Source organism: Hypanus sabinus, chromosome 10 (assembly GCF_030144855.1).
Source record: "Hypanus sabinus isolate sHypSab1 chromosome 10, sHypSab1.hap1, whole genome shotgun sequence".
In the NCBI taxonomy this organism is placed as follows: Eukaryota; Metazoa; Chordata; class Chondrichthyes; order Myliobatiformes; family Dasyatidae; genus Hypanus; species Hypanus sabinus.
Genome location: NC_082715.1, coordinates 51,670,051 through 51,695,785, shown reverse-complemented (window position 1 = coordinate 51,695,785; position 25,735 = coordinate 51,670,051).

Sequence of the window (25,735 nt, the reverse complement as noted above, 5' to 3'; positions counted from 1 at the left end):
GTGCTGCTATGCATTCCTCATAATTGCACTTACATGCTGGCCCAAGGACAGGTCCTCTCAAATGATAACAAAAAGCAGTTTAAAGTTGCCCACTCTCTCCACCTCTGATCCCTGTTATGCTTGTTCCGAATAGACAAATTTGGTGCGGGTTTATGTTAGAACATTTTATCACTGAGGTTCTTCATTAATTAGAGCATCAAATAGGGTTGAGCAGGGAATTAAATCAGCCATGATGTAACAGCGGAGCCAACTTAATGTACTGAATGGCCCATTTCTGCTCCTAGGTCTTATGGTCCTCTAAATTGCTGGGGCCAAATGGGATAGATAGATACTTCGTTGATCCCAAAGGAAATTAGTGTCACAGTAGTACTACAAGTGCACAGATATGCATGTGTCTTTGTGTATCCTGATTATCTGGCATCTTTTGGGTTAGGAAGTCCAGCTCCCAGTTGCACAGTGGTGTATTTAGACGGAGAGTAGGAGTTTGTTCACCAAGGTCTGTACAACTGAGGACAGGTGCCTCAAGAAGGCAATATTCATCATTAAGGACCCTCACCACCTGGAACGTGTCCTCTTCTTGTTACTACCATCAGGAAAGAGATACAGGAGCAAGAAGACCCACATTCAATGTTTTAGGAACGGCTTCTTCCTCTCTGCCATCAGATTTCTGAATGGGCATTGAACTCATGAACACCACCTTTTTATTGTAACTTTTTGTAATTGCTTTACATGCACTAAACTGCTGCTACAAGACTTACAAATTTCGTGACTGATATTACTGATAATTTACCTGATGTGGACAAGTCGCGAACATTTTCTTACAGGCTTTCCAGTTTGGCAGATGGGATCAATATAAGACTGTGATTTTAATCGAATATTTAGGTGTAGTATTTTTGATCTAATTCAAAATGTCATGAAAATCCCTTTCACTAGAAAATTCAAAAAGAAAAATATAATTGTATTAAGTGTACAGAATGTAGGCTGAGAAACATGTCTGCACTGTTTCTCCTGTCAACTTGGCTGTGGCTTAGTTTCTATAAACCAGAACTTGCTGGCCTAAGTCCCGGGAGGAATTCACTAAAAAGGAATTGGATGATAGTGGGTGGCATGTGTACAGTGATGGGGTGGTAATAGGAGCAGTTTCAACAACCATGTGTGGAGAGTATGCAGGACGTACTCGTCTACTGACACCGCAAAGTTCCCTCGGAATTCTCTGTACTTCCGACAATCTCCAGCAATAGATTTTGGGATCTAAGCACTGCCTTTGATTTTAGCATTCTTGCACCAGGCAGAAGCTTTTAAAATAGACCGGAGAATGTGAGGCAAAGCTCTGTGGCACAATAGGTTGTTAGATTCAGGAGTATAGCACCTGAAAATGCAATGAAAGGAGATTCAACTTTCCAAAGGAAATTGATATGTACTTGAAAGAAGAAATATTTAGTGAACAGGATAGTGGGAAAAATACTCTATGAAATAGAAAGGACTTCTTTTTGTGTTGATGCATCTTTGCTTCTATAAAGTCACCTGTGGACATCTCCAATGAAAACTAAGAATTGTGTCCAGTGACAAAACACAGCTAATCTGTTACTGTCTCTTCCCTGTCTGTAATCTATGCCTTTTGAGGTCCAGGAAGCACATCGTGGTTGAACTGAAATATATACCAGTAGATGGCCCAGCTGAGTTACAGCAAATAAAACTGCGATCCATTTCAATGTGTTAACTACTTCACTTAAATGATCTGAATAATGTGAGTCATAAGAAAAGAATTAGTGCATTGAGATTTCTTTCAATTAATTGGGGTTCAGTGCCCTTCAGCCCTGTGTTGTGACAAGCAAAGTTGCAATTACAAAACTGTGACAATGGTGTTAACCTCGCTATTAACCACACTTCCGTACTCTCCTACCAGGAGTGGGGCTAAGGCCAGGCATTAAAATTACAGCATTGGACAATTTCAGTTATTTAACATGTCAAAGTTAAAGGGATTGGGACACAGATGATGGTTTGTCAAAAAACATGGAGGGCATAATTAACATAACAATTAGTGATATCTTTGGCACTGTGACTTAAAATTAATAGAAAATTAAAGGGTTCTTAACTGCTGGTCCAAGAACTATCAGCTCCCCAAGTACCTCCTTCAATGATCCTATTACAGGATGGAACAAGCTTGTTAAGGAACCCTATGGCCATTGCAACCCCTATCATCAGCTGATCCCCAGTCACTGCCTTATTCCCTGTAGCTCCCTAACACCCTCAGTAGCAATTTGTTGCTCATCTCTCCCCAATCACTATGTTATCTCTACCAAGCCTATCACCTTTTCCTCCCCGCTCTCATCTGTAACCATCATTCCCTCAGCTTTGCTCCTGATCAACATCATAACCAGTATCGCAGATTACAAGTATACAGCACCCCTCAACAGAATTTAAATGATAGAGGTGTTGAAGCCCTAGTGAGAGAGTTTCTGCTTCTTTCTTATAATATTAATGCTTTATTGTTGATGTATTTTTCTAACAAAGCATTAATCTAACTTAAATAAAGATGGATTTTGATAGGTCAATGTTTTTGTAAATAATTAGTGCATCATCAGAATGGTTGAAATACTAATGCTGTAACAATATATTCATCAATCTGGTCATTGGAAGTGAAATTGTAAGAAATACTGAAACTATTCACCATGATGATACACATAAGGACAACTTTGGCATATGTTGAGAATCTAAGTATCAGCACGAAATTCCAAAGAAGACAGGAATCCCCTGAGAGGAAATAACATGGGTTGATGTATTTCTTTCAGAAGAATCTAGTCATGATCATGCTGAAGGGGTTGAGAAGTCACTCTGAACTTAGAGCACAATACCATAACACATAGAAGCCGAGTCAGGCCTTTTGGCACACTGAGGCTGCTCCTCTATTCGAACATGGTTGATTTATTTTCCCTCTCACTTCCTTTCTCCTGCCTTTCCCCTGTAACCTCTGACACATTTTCTAATCAAGAACCTATCACTCTCCGCTTTAAACATGCTCGGTGATTTGACCTCCACAGCCACCTGTGCCAATAAATTCCATAGATTCACCATGCTTTGACTAAAGAAATTCCTCCTTGACTCTGTTCTAAAGGGATGTCCTTGCATTCTGAGGGTGTGCCCTCTGGTCCTAGACTGTCCCACAATTGAAAACATCCTCTCCTCGTCCACTCTACCCAGGCCATTCGGTATTCAATAGATTTCAGTGAGATCCTCCCTCAATCTTAAAGAGTGAGTCACATACGCCTTTGGAGCCGATGGTGGCATTTCAAAAAAAATCACACATTAACTTCCATCAAGCCAGTGATAATTTGATTGGTTATCTGTCATATCTGATGATGACACTGAAACCTGGATAATAGAGATCTTAAAGATCAAAAGCCATTGCATTCGGGCAAATCCGCTATCTCGACCTTGTAAATCCAAGTCCAGTGATATGAGTAGTCTTCACAACTTGGTTGCAGTGGATAAACATGACTTTTATTGATTGATTGATTGATTGATTGAGATACAGTATGGAATAGTCCTTCCAGCCCTTCAAGCCATACCACCCAGCAAAACCTTGATTTAATCCTAGCCTAATTTTGGGACAATCAACAATGACCAATTAACCAACCAACTGGAACTTCTCTGGACTGTGGGAGAAAACCAGAGCACATAGAGGTGATCCACATGGTCACGATGAGAACATAAGTGTTGCTCTAGATCTCCAACGTCTGCAGAATTTCTTGTATTTGTTCTTTTTATGGGTCCAAGTGAAACTCACATGCAACATGATTTGTCCTTCTAGCACAGATCTCACTCTTGTGCTTGCTCATGATTCTCCAAAGTAATGTTGATGCAGCTTTGCAATTTTGGTGATATTGCAGCTTATCCAGTGTTTATTTCATATATTGACAAACTGTTGTTCAGAGAACATTTAGACCATAACACATAGGAGCAGAATTATCCCATTCAGCCTATTGAATCTACTCCGCCATTCCATCATGGCAGATTTACTATTCCTCTCAACTCAATTCCACTGCCTTCTCCCCAGAATCTTTGACACCTGATTAATCAAGAACCTATCAATCCTTGCCTTAAATATACCCCATGACTTGTCCTGCATGGCCATCTGTGGCAATGACTTTCACAGATTCACCACCCTCTGGCCAAAGAAATTTTCCTCATCTCTGTTCTAAATAGATGTCCCTCATTTCTGAGCTGTGTCTTCTGGTCAGAGGCTCCCCTGTTACAGGAAACATCCTCTCCACATCCACTCTATATAGGCCTTTCAATATTCAATAGGATTCTATGCGATCCCCTCCCCCCCCCCCCCAATCTTCTAACCTCCAGCAGGAATAGGCTCTGCACTATCAAATGCTCCTTATTTCAGCCCTGGAATCATTCTGTTGAACCTCCTTTGGATCGTCTTCAATGCCAGCATATCATTTCTTAGATAATATGCCAAAACTGAACACAAATCTCCAAGGGCAGTTTGACCAATATCCTGTAAAATCATATTCTACTCCACTTGAAATGAATGCTAACATTGCGTTTACCTTCCTTACCATCGACTCAACCTGCCAGTTAACTTTTAGGGAATCCTGCATTAGGACTCCCAAGTCCTTCTGTACCTCTGATTTTTGAATTTTCTCCCCATTTAGAAAGTAGTCAATGCCTTTATTCCTTCTGACAAACTGTATGGCCATGTACTTCCTTACACTAAGTTCCATCTGCCAGGTCTTTGCCCATTCCCCAAACCTGTCTCAGTCCTTCTATAGACACACTGCTTCCTCAAAATTCCTTGTACCTCCACCTATCTTCGTATCATCTACAAACTTTGCGAGAAAGCCATCAATTTCTTCATCCAAATTAATGACATATAACATGAAAAGAACTGGTCCTGAATTTTCTTTATTTTGGAAATAGGTCAGTATTATTCAGCACAGTGACCGGATCTCTGGTACTGAGTCTGGTGCAGACGACTCAGAAGAGTAGAGAGGTGAAAGGGACTGCAGTGTTGGTAGGAGATTCCTTAGTCAGATGAACAGAATCGAGGTTCTGTGGGTGCGATAGAAACACACGAATGGTATGCTGCCTCCCGGTCCCAGGATCAGAGATGTCTCTGAGCAGGTCCATGGCATTCTCAAGGGCAAGGGTGAGCAGCTGAAGGTCTTGGTGCATATTGGCACCAATAGAATACATAGACAAGGTAAGGAGGTCCTGAAGAGAGTTTTTAGGGAGCTAGGTAGAAAGCTGAGAAGCAAGACCTCCAGAGTAGTAATCTTTGTATTACTGCCTGAACCACATACCAAATAGGGTAAGAATAGAATGATTTAGCAGGTGAATGCGGGACTGAGGAACTGATGCACGGGGCAGGGTATTAGATTTATGGATCATCGGGATCTCTTCTGGGGAAGTTATGACCTGTACTGGAGTGATAGAGCTGAAGATGAGGTAGTTGGTTTAAAAACAGAGGCAATGTGCAGTGAGAGTCCTAGCAAGGAGATGGTGATGATAGGCTAAAATTGCAGTCAAGAGGATTAGTTGCAATGTAAAAGGTGGACGTAATTGAAAAGGGTGAACACAGGACTGAAAGTGTTATATTTAAATGCACACAGTATATGGCATAAAGTAGATGAACTTGTGGCACACTTACAGATTGGTGTGTACGAAGTTGTAGGCATCATTGAATCATGACTCCTCCTAGACTGGGTGTTGTGCAATGAACTGGAGTCCTGGAGGTCTGCCCTTTAACTTCACACCTGACTCCCTAAGCAGAACCTCATCACCGGTCATCATCAGTTTATTGAACATTCTATCCAGTTACATCAGATCCATCTGAACTCACAGGATCAATCTTCAAAAAGGCTTTAAAAAGGCAAATTATTTTGGAATGAGATGCATCCTCCATTCATAATTTTGTTTTCCTGTGACCAACAGTGAATTCCATGCCATGATTTGACACGGATTTGACTGATTAACTCACTGCATCCTTTGGGAATAAATGTAAAATTCCATTCCTTAATTGTAATGATGTTTGCTCTGATGCATTATTTTCCATTTCTGCATAATAATCCTAAATATGGATTTATATCAGAAAACAGAGCATTTTTCAACCTATAGCCTACCTCTGCTCCAGCAGAACATTTTAAAATGTCAGCTAGTTTGAGGGAAAATCTATACAATTCTTCAGAAACTAAATTTCCCAATAAATTACTAAATTAACATTAACATACAGACTTGTAAATAGTGCTATGTATGCATGTATATTTTGATCCTTATGGGTTGCTGTCCAGCTTCCCTGTGTGTTGTGTACTGAACATAATGTGAGAGGGCATTCTGTGTAGATAACTTAGAAGCAAAATCAAAAGCTACATAAAAACACAAAATGCTGGCAGAACTCAGCAGGCCAGACAGCATCTATGGGAGGAGGTAGTGACTACGTTTCGGGCCGAAACACTCCTGATGAAGGATTTTGGCCCGAAAATTCGTCACTACCTCCTCCCATAGATGCTGCCTGGCTTGCTGAGTTCTGCCAGCATTTTGTGTTTTTATTTATTTCCAACATCTGCAGATTCACTTGTGTTGCCATCAAAAGCTACATATTTGTTCCTCACCTCCCCGCCTCTTGTGTGTGCTATTCACGGCCCCCCAGCCTCCCAGTATCACAAACTTAACATCTAGGTGACAAGCCCTCATGTGATATTTATTCATGTGATATGCTGTTCCCTTCAGCAAGAGAAGCCCGTGTGCAATGCTGACAGTGTACCTCTGCGTAGTGGGGGTGTGTGAAAGGAAGATGCCGCATGCTGTAACAGAACAGCCACAGTAAATGTGGTGAGTGAAGAATCTAAGTGGATGGACCAAGGGTTGGACAGTTCAATAAAACAAATAAGCAAAGGAGAGAGAGATGGATAAAACAAATTCATTTTCCGGGAACATGATTGTGTTTGAAAATGACAACAATCTTTGGAAGAATGGGGCCGGATGACAAAAAGCCAGAGAAATGAAGTTCATAGTGATTTGAATATTTTGCACTGGAAAATTGAATTTCAGATGATATTCATGTTCCAACTTTTCTGCCTTTGATGGATGCAAAGCATTTAATTTACCACACAGTCTAGCACAAACTGCTAAGCCTGGCGATAAGCCTTATAAGGACATTGTTAAAGATTTGACAGACCACTATTCGCCATCCTAAATCAATCTTTGATTATTGCTGAGAGGTTTAGATTTCATAAAATAAATTGAGAGGAAGGCAAGTCGATTCCTAAGTTTTTGGTGGTGCTGAAGAAATTGTCTGAATGCTGATTTTGGGCAGACTAACATTACAGAAGGCAATTGAGGTTAGTACATTCATGGAGATGGCAGATAAAGAAGCACATCCAGTAAGCGCATCTTCCCAAGTTCATGAAGTTTCTACTGACTTTAACAATAAGACACCTGTTGGTAATCAATGTTACCATTGTGGCAAAACTGGACATTCTGCAAAAGCATGCCAGTATATGGATTTAGATTGCCAAAACTGTGGCATAAAGGGAGATGCTGAATGTGCCTGTAAAAGTAAAAGGACACTGTCGGCTAAAAGAACTGTAATAAAGAAAAATAAAAAGGAACATGTGAACAAGATGGAGCATACTGAGTGACTTTCACTCTGCAATTGAAGAAGCTTTGCATGCTTTATCTGTCTCAGGACACAAAGATAGTTATTGGGTGATCCTGTGGTTAGATGGGGCCATATTGAGGATGCAGATGGATATGGGTGCTGCAGAATCACTGGTGTCAGGGGCAGTTTATGTGGAGAAATTGCAGCATCTCACCTCAGAAGGGGAAAGTTTAGCTTTAAAAACTTACACTGGTGACCTTGTTTCAGTGAGGGGAGTAGTACATGTTACAATGGAGATTAACACACAGAGATAGAAATTTCCACTGTACATTGTTAAAGTTAGCTACCCAGCCTTCTGGATAGCTGGTGTTTGGAGCATCTCAAGGTCAACTGGCACAAAGTGCACTTGATTGGTGAGAGCATTGGTCTACAAGAGGTATTGAAGAAACACACAGGAGTATTCAATGGGGATCTGGGCAGTATGAAAGTTATCATTGTTAAGATGGCTGTTAAGCCCAACACACCACCCAAGTGCCTGGAGGCAAGCCCTTTTCCATACACCCTCAAATCAAAAGCAGAAGCTGAATTGGAAAGACTGGTCTCAAATAAGGTTTCGGAACCAGTACGTGTAAGAAAATGGGCAACTCCAGATGTTTCTGTCCTAAACAGGAATGGGTCTTTAAGATTCTGTGGAGACTTCAAGGTAACCATTAACTCACTTTGTACGGCTGAACAATTACCCTCTTCCCCTCATAGAAGACTTTTTTGCAGGATTGGCTGGAGAACAGACATTTAGTATGATTAACTTTTAGCATGATTTACAGATGCATGTGGAGACAGAGTCACAGGAACTGTTGACCATAGTGACTCAGGAATGTTCAGATACTGAAGGCTTCCATTTGGCATCCCCTCAGTTCCTGCAAATTTTCAGTGGGCAAGAGAACAGACCCTGAGAATGTTGCCAGAGGTGTAATGCTACTTGCGTAACTTACTACTGGGGAAAGTGAACATGAGCACCTGCAAAACGTGGAGGCTACACTACATGAAATCAAGGAATATGGGTCCAGAATGACAAGTGTGAGCTCTTTTGATTTTTGATTGAATTTCATCGACAACTTAGGGCTTCACAAGGCACCATCACCACAGAATTTGAATCAATTAAGTTCTTTCTTAGGGCAACTAATATACTGCGTAAAGTTTATTCATAACCTAGCTAGCGTGCTGAAACCACTTCATGAGTTTTTAAGTAAATCAACACATTGGTAGTGGACAGATCACACGCTGCTATTTCTGGTGGCCAGGATGAGCCATAACCGTTGAAGAGAAGCCCAAGGTATGTCTGCATTGTCAGTGAGTGAGAAATAATCAACAGCTTTCGAATTTGCATCCATGGGAATGGTCTGAAGAATCATGGCAGAGGATTCACTTCGATTTTGCAGGACTTGTAGAAGGCCACGTGTTCTTGGTTGTAATGGATGCACACAGCAAATGGCCTGTGGTTTGGAAAATGGTGCCAAAGCGAAGTAGATAGATTTCACAGCAGGAGAAAGAGTACTTGCCCAGAACTGCACCTCTGGAACAAGGTGGATGCCTGTGACAGTGGTGGCACAACTGGTCCTGTGTTGTACATGGAGGAAACTGTTAACCACAACATCTGGATCAACAGTTGTCTACTTTGAAGGCTACTGAAAACCAAAACAAACTGACCAATCCAGATCCAGTTGTAGAGATGGGTCAGGATTCAGAGACAACTGCTACAGAACCTATTGAGATCAAAAGACACAGCCAGTGCTCCCCATCACCTGTGCTCTCTGAGATGCCCCCTACTGACAACGCAGCACCCAAACCAAGATCTATACGTACACCACCAAGAGATAAAATGCCTTTGGCATCATCCCCAGGTTGTCGATACCCTCTCAGGAGCAGGTAGCCTCCAGACAGATTGAATCTCTAGTTTAGTGACCAGCCCTCAAAACATGGGGCAGAATAATCCCCAGGGTTAAGTCTGGAAATTGATGCACTCTACCCTCTTTCCCTAGTTTAGAGAAAAAAATACTTCTTGTTGTTGATTGTTGGTTCAACTCCATTGAACGTTAATAATTTGCAGCTGGTCTGTGCATGAGAAAAAGGGAAACCCTTTAAAATAAGGGGGAGGGATCTGTATTCATGAATATTTTGATCTTTATGGGTTGCTGTCAAGCTTCCTTGTGTTTTGTACTGAACATAATGTGTGAAGACATTCTGAGTAGATGATTTACAAGTAAAATAAACAACTGCACGTTTTTTCTTCACATTTCTGCCGCTCGTGTGTGTTAATCATGGCCGTCCAGCTTCGCAGCACCACAACAACATTATAAGTAGGACATTTGTACCATCTGCAAGCTTCAATGTTAATCCATATTCTGGCATGCTGGCTGAACATAATTACATTGGATGTTAATATAACTGAACTGGATGAGTAGAACTGACAGCCTTCAAAAGAAATGATGCTTTTTCTTAAAGAATTATGCGCTGCACAGTTGTGTTAATAACTCCATCCAAAATGCAAATATAATTTTTTAAACTGCTCTGTGTACAGCCTTCTTAAATGAAAATAGACCATTAAGAAATAATGCCTTTTGTAAGTGAGCAGAAAACTCATTCAGACTTAATCAGTTCAACATTTGCTCCCCTCATTGTGGTCCATTTTATCTATAGAGTGAAATAAAAATTAATGTGGCAATAGCAGGACAAACTAGCACCTGAAAGCCAATAATAAGCAAGTATTATTTCTCTGTAATCAGACTATATAAGCACAACTCAAACTAGTGTGGCTATGCATAAAGAGGAAAAGAGTTATCCATTTTTTCCCCATAACTCTGTAAATGTTCCTTCTTTAAAGCTTGCCTTCAAATAAAACAAGTATCAGATTTCCGACATTTGCAAGTTTTACAGCCCAAGAACTGTGTCCTTGCTTTGCAAGCTTTACTCATTTCTCCGCTAAACTGAGGCTGTGGTCTGCAACTAACTAATGCAACTAATGCAGTGAGGACTGGCTTTGTGGCTGTGGGCTCACTTTCATGAACTTCAGTTGTTTGCTTGCTTATGTAGTTTGCATAATTTGTTTTTTTTCCCCTGCAGATTGGGTGTTAATTGTCTTTTAAAAAAAAGAGTTCTATTAAGTTTCTTTGTTACGTAACTGCTTGTAAGGAGATGAATCTCAAGGTTGTACATAGTATACATACTTTGATAATATATGTAGTTTGAACTGTAATTTCTTTGTGATAAAACCTTTTCATTTTGATTTGAATTTTTTTTGTAATTACTCTTTAATATAGAAGTCTTTCACCACAACACTTTTATCAATTTTGGTGCAGTTAAGCAAGAATTTGTAATGATTTAAATGTATTTTCTGAAAACAATTTTGCAAGATAGCAGCTATAACTGAGTAACTTCATGTTCAGTCAGATGTATGCACGCTCAAATTGTTCTAGCTTATAATTTACATATGAATACAACCACGGAAGGCTTCCTGGCTGAAATGCTGTGGAAATCTTGCACATCAGCACCTTCATTTACAAAATGACTCCTTTTTACATGTTCTAATAAATAAAACAACTTAAAAGCTATATTCATGGATTCATTTATTCTGTCACTATTCTGTAGCTGGTAATTTAAAGCGAAGATAATGGAAACACTGTAAAGCAGTTGAATTGAGTAGAAGGACACAAGAGCTGCTGAGGTTTCTCATTTAGCAAATCAAAACATCAGGACAACATGATTCTGATGTCTTTCTGAAGAGAGTTGATACTCCTTACTGTAGCCAATGTGCTAGGCATTAATTGATGATTTGGTACAGAATCTAGTAGAACAGCATGTTAAGAAGTGGGGTTTCTTACAATATTGTTCATGGTATCAGCTAAGTCCCCAGAAAAATTCACATTTTGGAGCAAGCTAGCTGCTAGCCAGTCAAGCGGCTACATCTCTGATAAATATCATCAATTTGAAATTTTCAACCTGTGTTTCTCTCTCTACAAGGGCTGCCTGGTCAATTGAATATTTCTAGAATTTAGTGCTTTAATCACTTCACATCCTTGTACATTTGTTTTTGTACTCTTTCAATCTTATTTATATCTTTCCTGTAGGTAGGCGACCAAAACTGGATACAATACTCCAAATTAGGCCTCACCAATGTCTTATTCAATTTCAACATAGTATCCCAACTCCTGTACTCAACATGATGATTTATGAAGGTAAATGTACCAAAAGCTTTCTTTACAGCCCTATTTAACATTGACACCTCTTTCAATTAATTATGGACCTGTTTTCCCAGATCCATTTGTTCTACCACCTTACTTAGTGCCCAGCCGTTCACTGTGTAAGCCCTACCAGATTTAGTCCTCTCAAAGTGCAATACCTCACACTTCTCTGCATTAAACTCCATCTGCCATATTTCAGCCATTTTCACAGCTGGTCCATATCTTGCTGAAAGCTTTGATATGCTTCTTCGCCCTCCACTAAACCCCAATCTTGGAGTCATCTGCAAATTCACTGATCCCGTTTACCGCATTATCATCCAGATAGTTGGTATAGATGATAACTGACAATCAATCCAGTACCGATCCCTGTGGCACACCACTGGACTCAGGCCTCCAGAGAGGCAACCAGCTCTCTGGCTTCTGCTACACCAATGTCTTATCCAATTAATTACCTCAGCTTGAATGCCAAGTGACTGAATCTTCTTGACCAACCTTCTAGTCAAAGGTCTTACTAAAGTCCATGTAGACCACATCAACTGTCGTGCCTTCAACAACTTTCCTGGTAACTTCCTCAAAAGTACTATAAGACTGGTTAGACACAACTTCACAAAGCCATGTTGACTATCCCTAATCAGTCCCCGTCTATCCAAGTATTCATATATATTCATATTCATATATCCAGTCCCTTAGAATACCTTCTAATAGCCTTCCTACTACGATAATTTCCTGACTACTTCTTAAATGCATTCTTAAACAATAGAACAACATTGGCTATCCTCAAATCCTCTGGCAGTTCACTCATGGTTAAGGATGTTTTAAATATCTCTGCAAGGGCCCTTGCAATTTCTGCACTTGCCTCCACAGTCTGTCAGGTTCTGAGTATTTATCGACCCTAATTTTCCACCTAACAGCAAACACCTCCTCCTATATAATCTGTACAAGTCCATGACTTTACTACTGCATTGCCTCACCCCGATAGATTCTGTGTCCATCTCCTGAGTTAATACAGAAGGAATCAACAGGAAAGCAAGTCTATTTCACAGTTTGTGACAATGTTGAAGCAATTGTCTGAACACTGATCTTGAGCAGTCATTGAATGATATTTTATGTGACAGACTCATCTATAGTCTTGGTAGTGAGGCTATTAAGAATTGTTTGCTTACAGAAGAGTTATCATTACAGAAGGCAATTGAGATTAGTACATCAATGGAGATGGCAGCTAAAGAAGCATAGCTATTAAGCACATATTCCCAAGTTCATAAAATTTCCGCTGACTTTAAGAATAAGACACCTGCAGTATTGGCAATTAATGTTACCATTGTAACAAAACTGGGCAGTCAGCAAAAGAATACTGGTATAGGGATTTAGATTGTCGAAGCTGTGGCAAAAAGGGATATATGCAGGTGGACACGGGTACTGCAGTATCACTAGTGTCAGAGACAGTTTACGAAGAGAAATTGCAGCATCTCACCTTTGAAAGGGCAAGGTTGACTTTAAAAACTTACACTGATGAGGATGTTCCATTTGGGGGATTATACATGTTACAGTAGAGATTATTGAACAGAGAAAGAAACTTCCACTGCACATTCCTAAAGATGGTTATCCAGTGCTTCTGGGCCAGTCATGGCTGGTGCAGCTCAAACTCCGCTGGCACAAAGTGCACTTGATTGGTGGGAGCATGGTCTATAAGGGATTTTGAAGAAACACACAGAAATATTCAACTGACTATTTGGATGTATGGAAGGAATCACTGTTAGGATAGCTGTTAAACCTGGCACAATGCCAAATGCCTGAAGGTCAGATCAGTTCCATAAGCTGAATTGGAAGGACTGGTCATCAGTAAGGTATTGGAACCAGTGTGTGTAAGTAAATGGACAGCTCCAGTGATTACTGTCCTAAGAAGGGATGAGACTTTAAGGCTTTGTGGAAGCTTCAAGGTAACCATTAACCCGGTTCTTCTGGTAGAACAACACCCTTTTTCCTTATTGAGGACCTTTTACAGGATTTGCTAGAGGACAGGCATTTGGCAAAACTGACTTGTTTCAAGCATACTTACAGATGCATGTGGAGCCAGAGTCACAGGAACTGGTAACCATAGTGACGCAGAGAGGAATGTTCAGGTACTGAAGGCTTCAGTTTGGCATTATCTTGGCTCCTGCACCTTTTCAGTGAGTGGTGGACCAGATCCTGAGTGGGTTGACAGGGGTGCAATGCCATTTGGGTGACTCACTCATTTCTGGGAAAGGTGAGTGTGCGCACATACAAAGTACTCAAGGAAGATAGGCTAAGTGTTTGGAAAAACAAGTGACAGCACCTTCAATTACAAAATGAATTGAATCCTTACCAGGCTTGATGGAAGGAGCTCCCAGTCCAAGCAGGATGGGGCTACTGTGTTATCATTCCTATACCATTAAAGAAGCAAGTGCTTGACCAGCTGCATCAGGACACTGCGGTGTAGTGTGCATGAAAGAAATCACTTGCAGCCACTACTAGTGGCCAGGACAGGGATGTAACCATTGAGGAGAAGGTCAAAGCATGCCCAGATTGTCAGTGGGTGAAAAATGTTCCTTGCCTCCATGGGAATGGCCTGAAGAACCATGGCAGAGGATTCCCATAATGTAGGTTTTGCAGGACCTGTAGAAGTCTCTTGTTCTTGTTTGCAGTGGACGTATACAGCAGGTAGCCCAAGGTTGCCATCATGAAGAGCACTACATCTGAAAAATGCATTGAGGAGCTACAATCCATCTTTAATCATTTTCAGCTTCCTCAACAGCACACATCTCCTGTCTAAAGAGTTCAAGGCATTTAAGGAAGCAAATGGTATTCAGCACATCAAGACAGCAGCATATCATCCAACCACTAACGGCCTTGCAGAATGATTTGTATGAACAATGAAACAAGCACTCAGGACTTCTGTGGGAAGTGGATTCTTCAACCAGAAGATTGTGTCTTAGCATTCTCTTGTGACATACCACAACACTCACATGCCACCATCACAACGGCTCCAGCCACTGCATTGATGAAAAAACAGCTTTACACCTGGATAGATCTGTTTAGACACCTAAACACAAAATAGATAGTGCTAAATGAACAGAAAATCCAAGCAGAGAGATGTGCTAAAGCAAAGTACAGAAATTTAGCAGCAGGAGAGGATGTGCTTGCCCGGAACTGCATCTCTGGAACAAAGTGGGTACCTGTGACAGTGGTGGCGCAAACTGTTCCTGTGTTATACACAAAGGAAGCTGGTAAGCACAACATCTGGAGAAGGTATGTTGATCAGCCATGCCCACTTCTGAGGCTACTGAAAACCAACAGCAAATTACCAATCCAAATCAAGTTGTAGAAACAGAAAAAGATTCTGAGAGACCAACTGGGAAACCTGCATTGAGATGAAATGACACAGCCAGTGTGCTACCCTATCACCTGTGCTCTCTTAAGTACCTCCCCCTGACAATGCAGTACCCACGCCATGATCTATACAGCACCACCAAGAAATGAAATGATTTTGGCTTCATCCTCAGATTGTTGATTCCATTGCTGGAACAAGAAGCCTCCAGACGGATAGAATCTTCAGTTTAGTGACTGTCCCTCAGTGCATGGGGCAGAATAATCCCCAGGGTTATGTCTGGGAACAGACGCAGTCTACCTACCTTCTTTCGCCAGTTTAGGAAAAAATGTTTTTTGTTGTTGGTTGAATTTGATAATTCCTCTATTGAATATTAATAGTTCAGCAACTGGTCTGTGTATGGGAAGGGGGAGAGAGCTTGAAAATAAGTTATGTATTCGTGTATATTTTGACCTTTACGTCCTGCTGTCCAGCTTCCCTGTGTGTTACGTACTGAGTGTAATGTGTGAGGATATTCTAGGTAGACGACCTACAAGCAAAATAAACAGCTGCATGTCTGTTCCTCCCCTCTCCATGGGAGTTCACGGCCAACTAGCTTCCTGGCACCACAGACATAACAACTGGTGACAAGGAAAGAAAACTTCATTGTCTGAATTTGTTAAGCTCAATATTAGGTTCTGATTGCCATAATATAGCCGAATTAAAGATGAGCCTGGATGGTGGGGTTACTTGATGATGGATGCTGTTTTCTTGTGGCAGTGCTCCTTGTAGATGTGCTCAGCGGTGGGGAGGTCTTTTCCTGTGATAGAATGGGCTGTATCCATCCCTGTTCTGTTTTTGGGCATTGGTGTTTCCATACCAGATGGTGATGCAACCAATCAGGATAGTCTCCACTGTGCATCTACAACTCATGTTCTCAGTATTAATTTTTTTTTGCATTTACAGATAAGCTGCTTGTTAATCTTTGTTTTTTTTGGTGCAGTGTTTCGTTGTATTTTTCCATGAATGCCCAATAAAATGAACCTCAGGGTAGCACGTGGTAACATACACTCAGTAGCCGTTTTATTAGGCATGCCTGTACGGCTGCTTGTTGCTGTAAATATCTAATCAGACAATCATGTAGCAGCAACTCAATGCATGACAGCAGGCAGACGTGGGCTAGAGGTCCAGTTGTTGTTCAGACCATGCATCAGTTCAGGGAAAATGTGATCTTAACTGACTTTGATCATGGAATGATCATTGGTGCCTGATGAGGTGGTCTGAGTACCTCAAACACTGCTGATCTCCTGTGATTTTCACACAGTTGTCTCTAGAGCTTAAGGAGAATGGTCCAAAACAAACACACACAAACACACACACACACACACACACACACACACACACACACACACACACACACACACACACACACACACACACACACACACACACACACACACACACACACACATATATTTAAAGCATCCAGTGAGTGGCAGTTATGTAGCAAGCACTTCATTAGTCAGAGAGGTCCAAGGAATATGCCCTGACTTATTCAAGCTGACAAGAAGGTGAAATTAACTCAAATAACTATGCATTACAACAGTGGTGGGAGCAAAGCATCTCCGAATGCATAATGCATTAAAACTTGAAATGGATGGGCTACAGCAGAAGGAGACCACACTCAACAGGTACAGCCCCTAATAAAGTGGCCATTCAGCGTAATGCAAATTTACCTTGAACTTTTGAAGTTTGAGATGCTATTCCTGAGCTTACATTTGCCATTATTAGTGGTCAAAGATAGAAAGGTCAAAGTGGGTATGATCATGATAAAATTTGTCGATGACAGAAGAATGTAAAGCTAATATTTAAAGCTTGCTCCACTGTAAGGATAAAGATGGTAGCAAAGGAACAACCCAGGAAATATAATAACATACCTTTTGAAGTTCTCTGCTCTCCTTATCCTCCATCCAATCCCAGAAATGAGCATATTATGAAGAGAAGAAAAATTAATTTAGTTATGCTTGTTATTTACAGTACCTGATTAACTATTTTTTTTCTGATATATCAATCAGGGCCAAGGCCTTAAGTAACGCACACAAAATGCTGGAGGAACTCAACAGACCAGGCAGCATCTATGGAAAGGAGTACCATTGATGTTTCAGGTTGAGACCTTTCAGCAGCCTCGTAATACAAATGCTAAAGGAATGGCAAGGCTGCTGTCCAACGTGTCTGAAGATGCAGGCAGGAACTTCTCATTTATATTGTCACAAGCAGCAGAGGACCCAGTACAGACCCTTGCAGAATGTCACTAGTCTCAGAGTAAGTCCCATTGATCACCATCCTCCATCTTCTATGGGCAAGCCGTTTCTGAATCCACACAGCCAAGTCACGGTGGATACTTCCCATCCTAATCGTCTGGATGAGAATTCAAACAATTCAATCCTCTAGATGATACATCGAGTTCAAATCTTACCACATTGTTCAAAGACAGCAGGCGAGCAATATGTAATCCTATGTTCACGAATCAGTCATTCATTTCTTTGTGGGTGGGATATCTCTTTCTCCCATCATCTTCTCAGAATGTGAAAAAAATCCATTTACTGTGGAGTATAAAGTAAAGTTGGAATGAAAATAAGAAGAATGGTGGATCAGTGGAATTCGTTGCCACAGGCAGCGGTGGGGGGCAAGACTTTATGTATATTTAATGCAGAGGTTGATAGATCCTTGATTGGTCAGTAATGAAGAGATATGGAGAGAAGACAGGAGATTGGGGCTAAGAGGAAGAATGGATCAGCCATGATGAAATGGTGGAACAGACTCAATTGGACATATGGCTTAATTCTGCTCCTATATCTTATGGTCTTCTGAATTAAACTTTGATGGTGCTATTCCAACAACTAACATATTTTTTGAAAAAAACATATCCCTGTTTGGAGAGCCAATTGACCTCAAATAATACTGTTCTTCAGAGGTTCATGAGGTTACCATTTCAACCATTATTAATTAGATGGTGACCAGAGGCAGCACCCTGCTTTAGTTGATGCAAAATTTGAGAGTGCAAGTACATTATTTTAGACATATGGTTTTTGTTTATTTCTGACACCATTTTACTGTCATTACACCAAAAACAAAATGCGAATACTGTTTGCAAAGCCTTTTGACATAAAAGTTAGCCTCTGGAACCGGAGGAAATAACAGAGGTACTTAATGAATATTTTACTTCAGTATTCACTATGGAAAAGGATCTTAGTGATTGTAGTGATGACTTGCAGCAGACTGAAAAGATTGAACATGTAGATGTTAAGAAAGAGGATGTGCTGGGGCTTTTGGAAAGCATCAAGTTGGATAAGTCGCCAGGATTGGATGAAATGTACCCCAGGCTACTGTAGGAGGTGAGGGAGGAGATTGCTGAGCCTCTGGTGATGATCCTTGCATCATCAATGGGGACGGGAGAGGTTCCCGAGGACTGGAGAGTTGCGGATGTTGTTCCTTTATTCAAGAAAGGGAGTAGAGATAGCCCAGGAAATTATAGACCAGTGAGTCTTACCTCAGTGGTTGGTAAGTTGATGGAGAAGATCCTGAGAGGCAGGATTTATGAACATCTGGAGAGGTATAATATGATTAGGAGTAGTCAGCATGGCTTTGTAAAGGGCAGGTCGTGCCTTATGAGCCTGATTGAATTTTTTGAGGATGTGACTAAACACATTGATGAAGGAAGAGCAGTAGATGTAATGTATATGGATTTCAGCAAGGCATTTGATAAGGTACCCCATATAAGGCTTATTGAGAAAGTAAGGAGGCATGGGATCCAAGGGAACATTGCTTTGTGGATCTAGAACTGGCTTGCCCACAGAAGGCAAAGGGTGGTTGTAGACGGATCATATTCTGCATGGAGGTCGGTCACTAGTGGAGAGCCTCAGGGATCTGTTCTGGGACCCTTACTCTTCGTGATTTTTATAAATGATCTGAATGAGGAAGCGAATGGATGGGTGACTAAGTTTGCGATGACACAAAAGTTGGAGGTGTTGTGGATAGAGTGGAGAGCTGTCAGAGGTTACAGCGGGACATTGACAGAATGCTGAGAAGTGGCAGATGGAGTTCAACCCAGATAAGTGTGAAGTGGTTCATTTTGGTAGGTCAAATGTGATGTCAGAATATAGTATTAATGGTAAGACTCTTGGCAGTGTGGAGGATCAGAAGGATCTTGGGGTTCGAGTTCATAGGACGCTCAAAGCAGCTGCGCAGGTTGACTCTGTGGTTAAGAAGGCGTATGACGTATTGGCCTCCATCATTTGTGGAATTGAGTTTAGGAGCCGAGAGGTAATGTTGCTGCTATATGGGACCCTGGTCCGACCCCACTTGGAGTACTGTGCTCAGTTCTGGTCACCTCACTACAGGAAGGATGTGGAAGCCATAGAAAGGATGCAGAGGAGATTTACAAGGATGTTGCCTGGATTGGGAAGCATGCCTTATGAGAATAGGTTGAGTGAACTTGGCCTTTCCACCTTGGAGTGATGGAGGATGAGAGGTGACCTGATAGAGGTGTATAAGATGATGAGAGGCATTGATCGTCTGGATAGCCAGAGGCTTTTTCCCAGGGCTGAAATGGTTGCCACAAGAGGACACAGGTTTAAGGTGCTAGGGGGTAGGTGCAGAGGAGATGTCAGGGGTAAGTTTTTTACTCAGAGAGTGGTAAGTGTGTAGAATGGGCTGCCAGCGACGGTGGTGGAGGCGTATGATAGGGTCTTTTAAGAGACTCTTGGATAGGTACACGGAGCTTAGAAAAATAGAGGGATATGGGTAAGCCTAGTAATTTCTAAGGTAGGGATGTGCTCGGCACAGCTTTGTGGGCTGAAGGGCTTGTATTGTGCTGTAGGTTTTCTATGTTCTATGACTCCAGTAATGAACTGGCCCTGAGCTGCACACTAAAACATCATTACAAAATTAGCATTTCTATGGTAACCATAATAATTGTACTGTATGTTAGTCAAAACTAGCTGGTTAGGGAGGCTTATTTCTCAGCTCTCTGTCCGTAGTGCAAGTTTCAAAGTGGTTACTTTTAAAATATGATGATGCCTTTTAAGATATGAGTTCTAGACCCTAACGGACCTACTTTTTTCTAATTAAATCTGTGACTCTCACTAATTGATATCTAAGCCAATAAAGTTTTTTCATGCCTGTTCACTCTATCTTGGCTTTTCATAATTTTTGCACATCTCAGTTACTTTTGCTTCAAATGTTCCAAACCTAACCAAGTCAATCTATTTAACCTGATTTTATTAGCCTGTGAAATCTCATCACCTGGGAGTGGATTTATTCATTCTACTCTTTCTATCTAGGCTTTTGCAACTAGGTCTGCAAAGCACTAAATGCCATTGGAGTTTTAGTCTAGCTGTTACTGCAAGATCTTTCCGCTGGGCTGCAATACCAGCAATAGGCAGCAGGGAGCAGTGCATGTCAATGTTTCAGTAAAATCCGAATGAGTAAACTGGAAAACAACAAAAAAAAACCCTCAATTTTCACCACCAGAGGCAATGTCTTGAAATGTGTGAAGGATTCCAGAGAAGTTTTTGAGTGAAATAATGTTAGATATATGCAATATTTTGATACATTATCTCTTCTTCGAAGTAACACACGTTTCTGAATATTTTTGTATGTTTCAGTCAATTTTATGTGTCACATAATATAGTTATAAGGACACAAGCAAATATTATCATGAAAAAAAAATTATGGTGCTATTAAGAGGCTGCCAGGGTCATGGAAAAAATGGCTAAGTGGACTATTATTTCACCATGACAATCACAATTGCTATATTCAAGAGAAATGGAGCAGAGAAGATCATATGACCTCTTTGAGCTGTCTCTCTGATCTGATAATATTATGCCAGATCTGATTATTGTTCTTTGGTCTATAGCCCATGACTCATGCATATTCAGTACATATGTCTACGTCATCCTTAAATATACTCAGCATCCACAACTCAATGGGATAAAGAAATTCAAGGACTTGTAACGCTCTGTGAAAACAAATTCTTCCTCATTTTCATCTACATATAAATGTACTTCATCTTGAGAGTGTGCTTCTCAAATATAGATAGTCCTATTTGGGAAGCATCTTCACACCATCCACTCTGTCAAAACGTCTGAGAATCACAGAGATCTAAGATCTCCTGTAATTCGACCAAATTCTTCACCTTCTTTCCAAGGATTCAAGTTAGAGAAGTCCTACACTATGTCCAAGACAAATTTATACTTTGCTTAATAAGGAGTGCAGAATTGTTCTCAGTATTCTAGGTGTGGTGTTACCAACACTCAGTTGCAATACATCCTTATATCTGTTCAGCATCCATCCGCCATAAAGTCCAACATTTTCCTGCCTAATTATTTGCTGTGTTTCTAAATATTGAATGGTCTTTCCACAAATGTGATCCCCTTTGTCTGCCGAGTTTGCTAGTTTAGTCAAGGCAATAGTGTAGAGAATTCTGTTGGCTGTGGTCTTCCTGTGTTGGGGTTGGTAGCTGATGGTGGGGAAGAGGCTGTGGATTCATGTGTAATGATTGGTGGGTGGGAATTAAATCTGTGCATCTCTCTCTTAAAATCTCGGCACGGAAACTACACGATTGTGGAGTTTTGGTGAAGGAAACACAGAACGCAGATGTAAATTGGCTAAGCTTTCTCTCTATACAAAATATTTTAAGGTAAATATGTTTGATTTCTTCTGCGATGCATTTGACTTCTAGAAAACGATTAATAAGGTTAATGATCCAAATTTCTCATGAAAACTTTAGAAGATGACATTAATTAACCTTTTCAAAGATACAATCATGCACAATAACCCACTTAACAAGTAATTAACTTTTGGAAACAATTTTAACATTTTGTTTCCGTGTTTCAGTGACGAATCCAAGATGATCATTATCAAGTAACTATTTGGCATATCTCATTAGCGTCATTGAATTCTTTTTCTCAGTTTCTTCTATGAAGGAAGCCTCTGCACTCAATAATTGCTTTTCCAAGTGAGAGTGCCACCATTTCTGGGCATGAGGATATATTAGGGGATGCCCTCAGTGGATCTGTTACATGTTAATCTGTGCAAGTGGCTGCTGTGGCTCAGTATGTGACACCCGTACTTCTGGGTGAAAAGGTTCTAGGGACAAGATCAACCGCAGAGACGCAAGTAATAATGGTCACTGGACAGCAGAATGGTTTTAATAGGGACATATAATGTCAGAGAAATGTGCATCCTGAAATTCTTTTTCTTTGCAAACATCCATGAAAGCAGAAGAGTGCCCCGAAGATTGAATGATGTTAATTGTTAGAACCCTAAAGTTCCGCCCCAGCTCCCCCTCCCACGCACAAGCAACAGCAATGCAATGACCCCTGTCCTCCCCCACCAGCAAAGAAAGCATCTGCGCCCCTCACCAAGCACTCATTGTGCATCAAAGCATCAATAAGGACACAGACGCAGTACCCCAAAGACTACTCGTTCACCCAGTATTCGAAATAGCATAGGCTCGCTCTCTCCCCAATAAGGGAAAAAGAGGAGTTCTCATTTCACAGCAAGAGGAGGGACATAAAACAACTCACTGATTTATGATGCTGAAAGTCTGTTTCATCACTTTTTCTGAGCTCTGTGCCCAAAAGAACTCCTTTTCAGGGCTGTCCTCGGCATATCGAAAAGTGGCCTGGCACGAGGCCAACAGCGAGTCCCATTTCCGCAAAGAACTAAAGTCGTTGTGTAACTCCAGGTCAGGGTCTTCAAAAGAAACTTGAAAAAGAAAAAGTAAGAGAGACGAAGAGCTGTTTCTGAAGATGCAAGCAAAGAAGTCACCGTCAGGCGCCATCATCCTAATCTTGGCCCTCTGCTGAGTAGAACTGCTGCCTCACCTTCAGAGAGATCCAGGTTCAATCCTGAGCTTAGGAACATGTATAGGGAGTTAGTGTATTATCTCTATGATCTTGTGTCTTACATCAAATCTTGACGGTGAGGTACTAGCTAACTACAGGCCTATATCAAATCTTCCCTTCCTGGGAAAACTTCTGAAAAAATGATTGTCAACCAATTCAACAGCTTTGTGAATGAGAACAGCTAACAATCGTTAGTGACCTCAGGCTCAGCGCTGACATCAACAAATGGGTGAGCAATAATTTCCTAAAACTAAATGAAGATAAAGCTGAAATACTTTTGGTCGGTCCTAAAGAGATAAACTTCTTGATAAACTTGGGAACTTGGCTTTTCTTGTTTAGTCGGAAGTAACAAGCCTGGATGTTATCCTTGATTCAGATTTGAATTTTAAATCCCACATAAAGGACCAAAGCAGTATTTCTGCACCTAAGAAATATTGCAAAGGTTGCAGAAGAAATATTGCAATCTATTGACAAACTTTAACTCATTCTGAATGCTGCTGCTAGATATTGAACTAAAACCAGGTTGAGTGAGCATTTCACTCCCATCCTAACTACTCTGCGTTGCCTTCCTGTATGTCCTAGAATTCTGTTGTTTTTAAAGCTTGTGATGTTCTGGGACCAGGGTATGTTACTGAATTGTTCTTGTTCTATAACCTTGCTGGAGCTCTCAGGTCTTCTACTGGTTTCTTAAATTTAAACAGCTTCCCTCAAAAGAAAATTTGCAGATCAGGTGTTTTAAGTTATGTTCCTAAACGGTGGAATTCAATGTCTAAAACTATAAGGGATGTAAACTCATTTAAATATCAGCTCAAAACCAATTTATTTAGATTTGCTTCTAACTAACATAATTTTGCCTTTTATTTTTATGTTTACTTTGTAGTGCATTGTAAAGCACTTAGATTTACATTGTTTATATGCAAAGTGCTCTGTAAATAAGCTATTATTGTTGCAAATTATTTTTCAGCTCAAGCTGGTATAAAACCTGAGGTACGAACATAGCCAAACATGCTCATTTGTCAGTTACTAGGAAATTTCGGACTATTCTAGTGGTGTTTAGTATTGTGGATTTCTGGAGATTTACATGAATATTGTTGTGTAGGCTTAATTGTTAAAAGCTATTGTGTAGTGCCTTTGGGATGATACCAGTTGTAGTTATTACTATTGAGATAATGTATACACTGTTTATGTTCCAAAGTCTTTCCGTTTCCTCTTTTAATTCAGCATATTTCTGGTGTTTTTTACTTATTGATTTCTGTATGTTTTGTGCGTTTGGAATGGTGATATCTATTATGTATGCTGTTCTTGCTTGTTTATCCAGTGATATTATATCTGGGTGGTTGTTATGGATTGTCCTATATGTAATAATGAATCAGTTGTACTATAATTTGTAGGACTCTTACTCTTAAACTGGATCAGGCTTGTATTTATAGTAAGGTATGAGTTTCATGAGTTTGTATTTTAAAGCAAATTTTGGTGAATGATGTTTGCCAATTGAGTATGCCTGTGTACAGCAAGTAATCAGATCGAGTTAAACTGCTGCAGGGTATTGTAAGGTGTTGGATTATCTCTGGATTCTCTTGGCATCTTTTACATTTATCATCTTGAATTTTGCTGCTCTTCATTAGGTATTTTGATTTTTTTTTGTGTTAACCACATGGCCCTGTATTGCCACAAGGAACCCCTCTTTTTCTGAGAAGCGTTCTCCAACTCTGAGCCAGACATTTGCACTTCCTTGTCAACATCTTGTCTGCCCATGGAAGGTCATGCTCTTCCAGTGGTTAACTTCCTCTTTTGTAGTGATACATCTTCTGGGCTGTGCCTTCATTTAACTTTACTGGTGTGTATTTCTTACCAGAATTGCACATGCTCATGTGGAGTACTGAATGCTGTTTTTATTGATGGCAGTATATTCTTAGAAGTTTTATCTAAATGTTGTGTAAATTTATAATGTCTGATATTCTTCTTATGTCTAGATAGTGTTAATTTAAGTGTGTTCGAGTGCATATTGTGTTTTCTAAAATTAGCCATTTCAGTTCTTATTTTCCCTTGTAAATTTTTCAGCTCAGTTTTGGACTAAGATATCATGCCAAAAGAATACGTTAATGTGGGTATAGCAAAAGCATTTTTATCTTTGTTTTTTATTGCAATGTAGATCATGTCATAATCAGTACGAATAGCTACAACCTTGTTCGGAGAAGTTGATTGAGTTTAGATATTAGTCTGGATAAATACTACTATTGACTTCTTTGAAATAGTCATTTTTGATCTTGCATGCACTCTTTAAGGGTCAGGCAGAACCTCAGATTAATGTCTCATTAAAAGTGTACTATGGGACTGCCAACCTAGATTTATCCCCCTGTTTTTCTCTGAGTGGAACCTGAAGTCATAACATAGTGATTCAGGAGCAAATATAATTACTTACTAAGCTACAGCTGACACTAAAACAGTTGCAAAAGCAGATTAAGGAACAAGGACTTAAATTGGAAAATGTGCAGGGCTGTGGTGAAGGCACAGGGGGTAGGACTAATTGGATGGTTCCTTCAAAGAGCAAGCTTGGGTGCAGCAGGGTACCGGTCTATGCATAGAGCCGCTCTATGATTTTGTGATTGCAGCTGTTTGCATTATTGATGTTGTAGCCTTTATCACCATT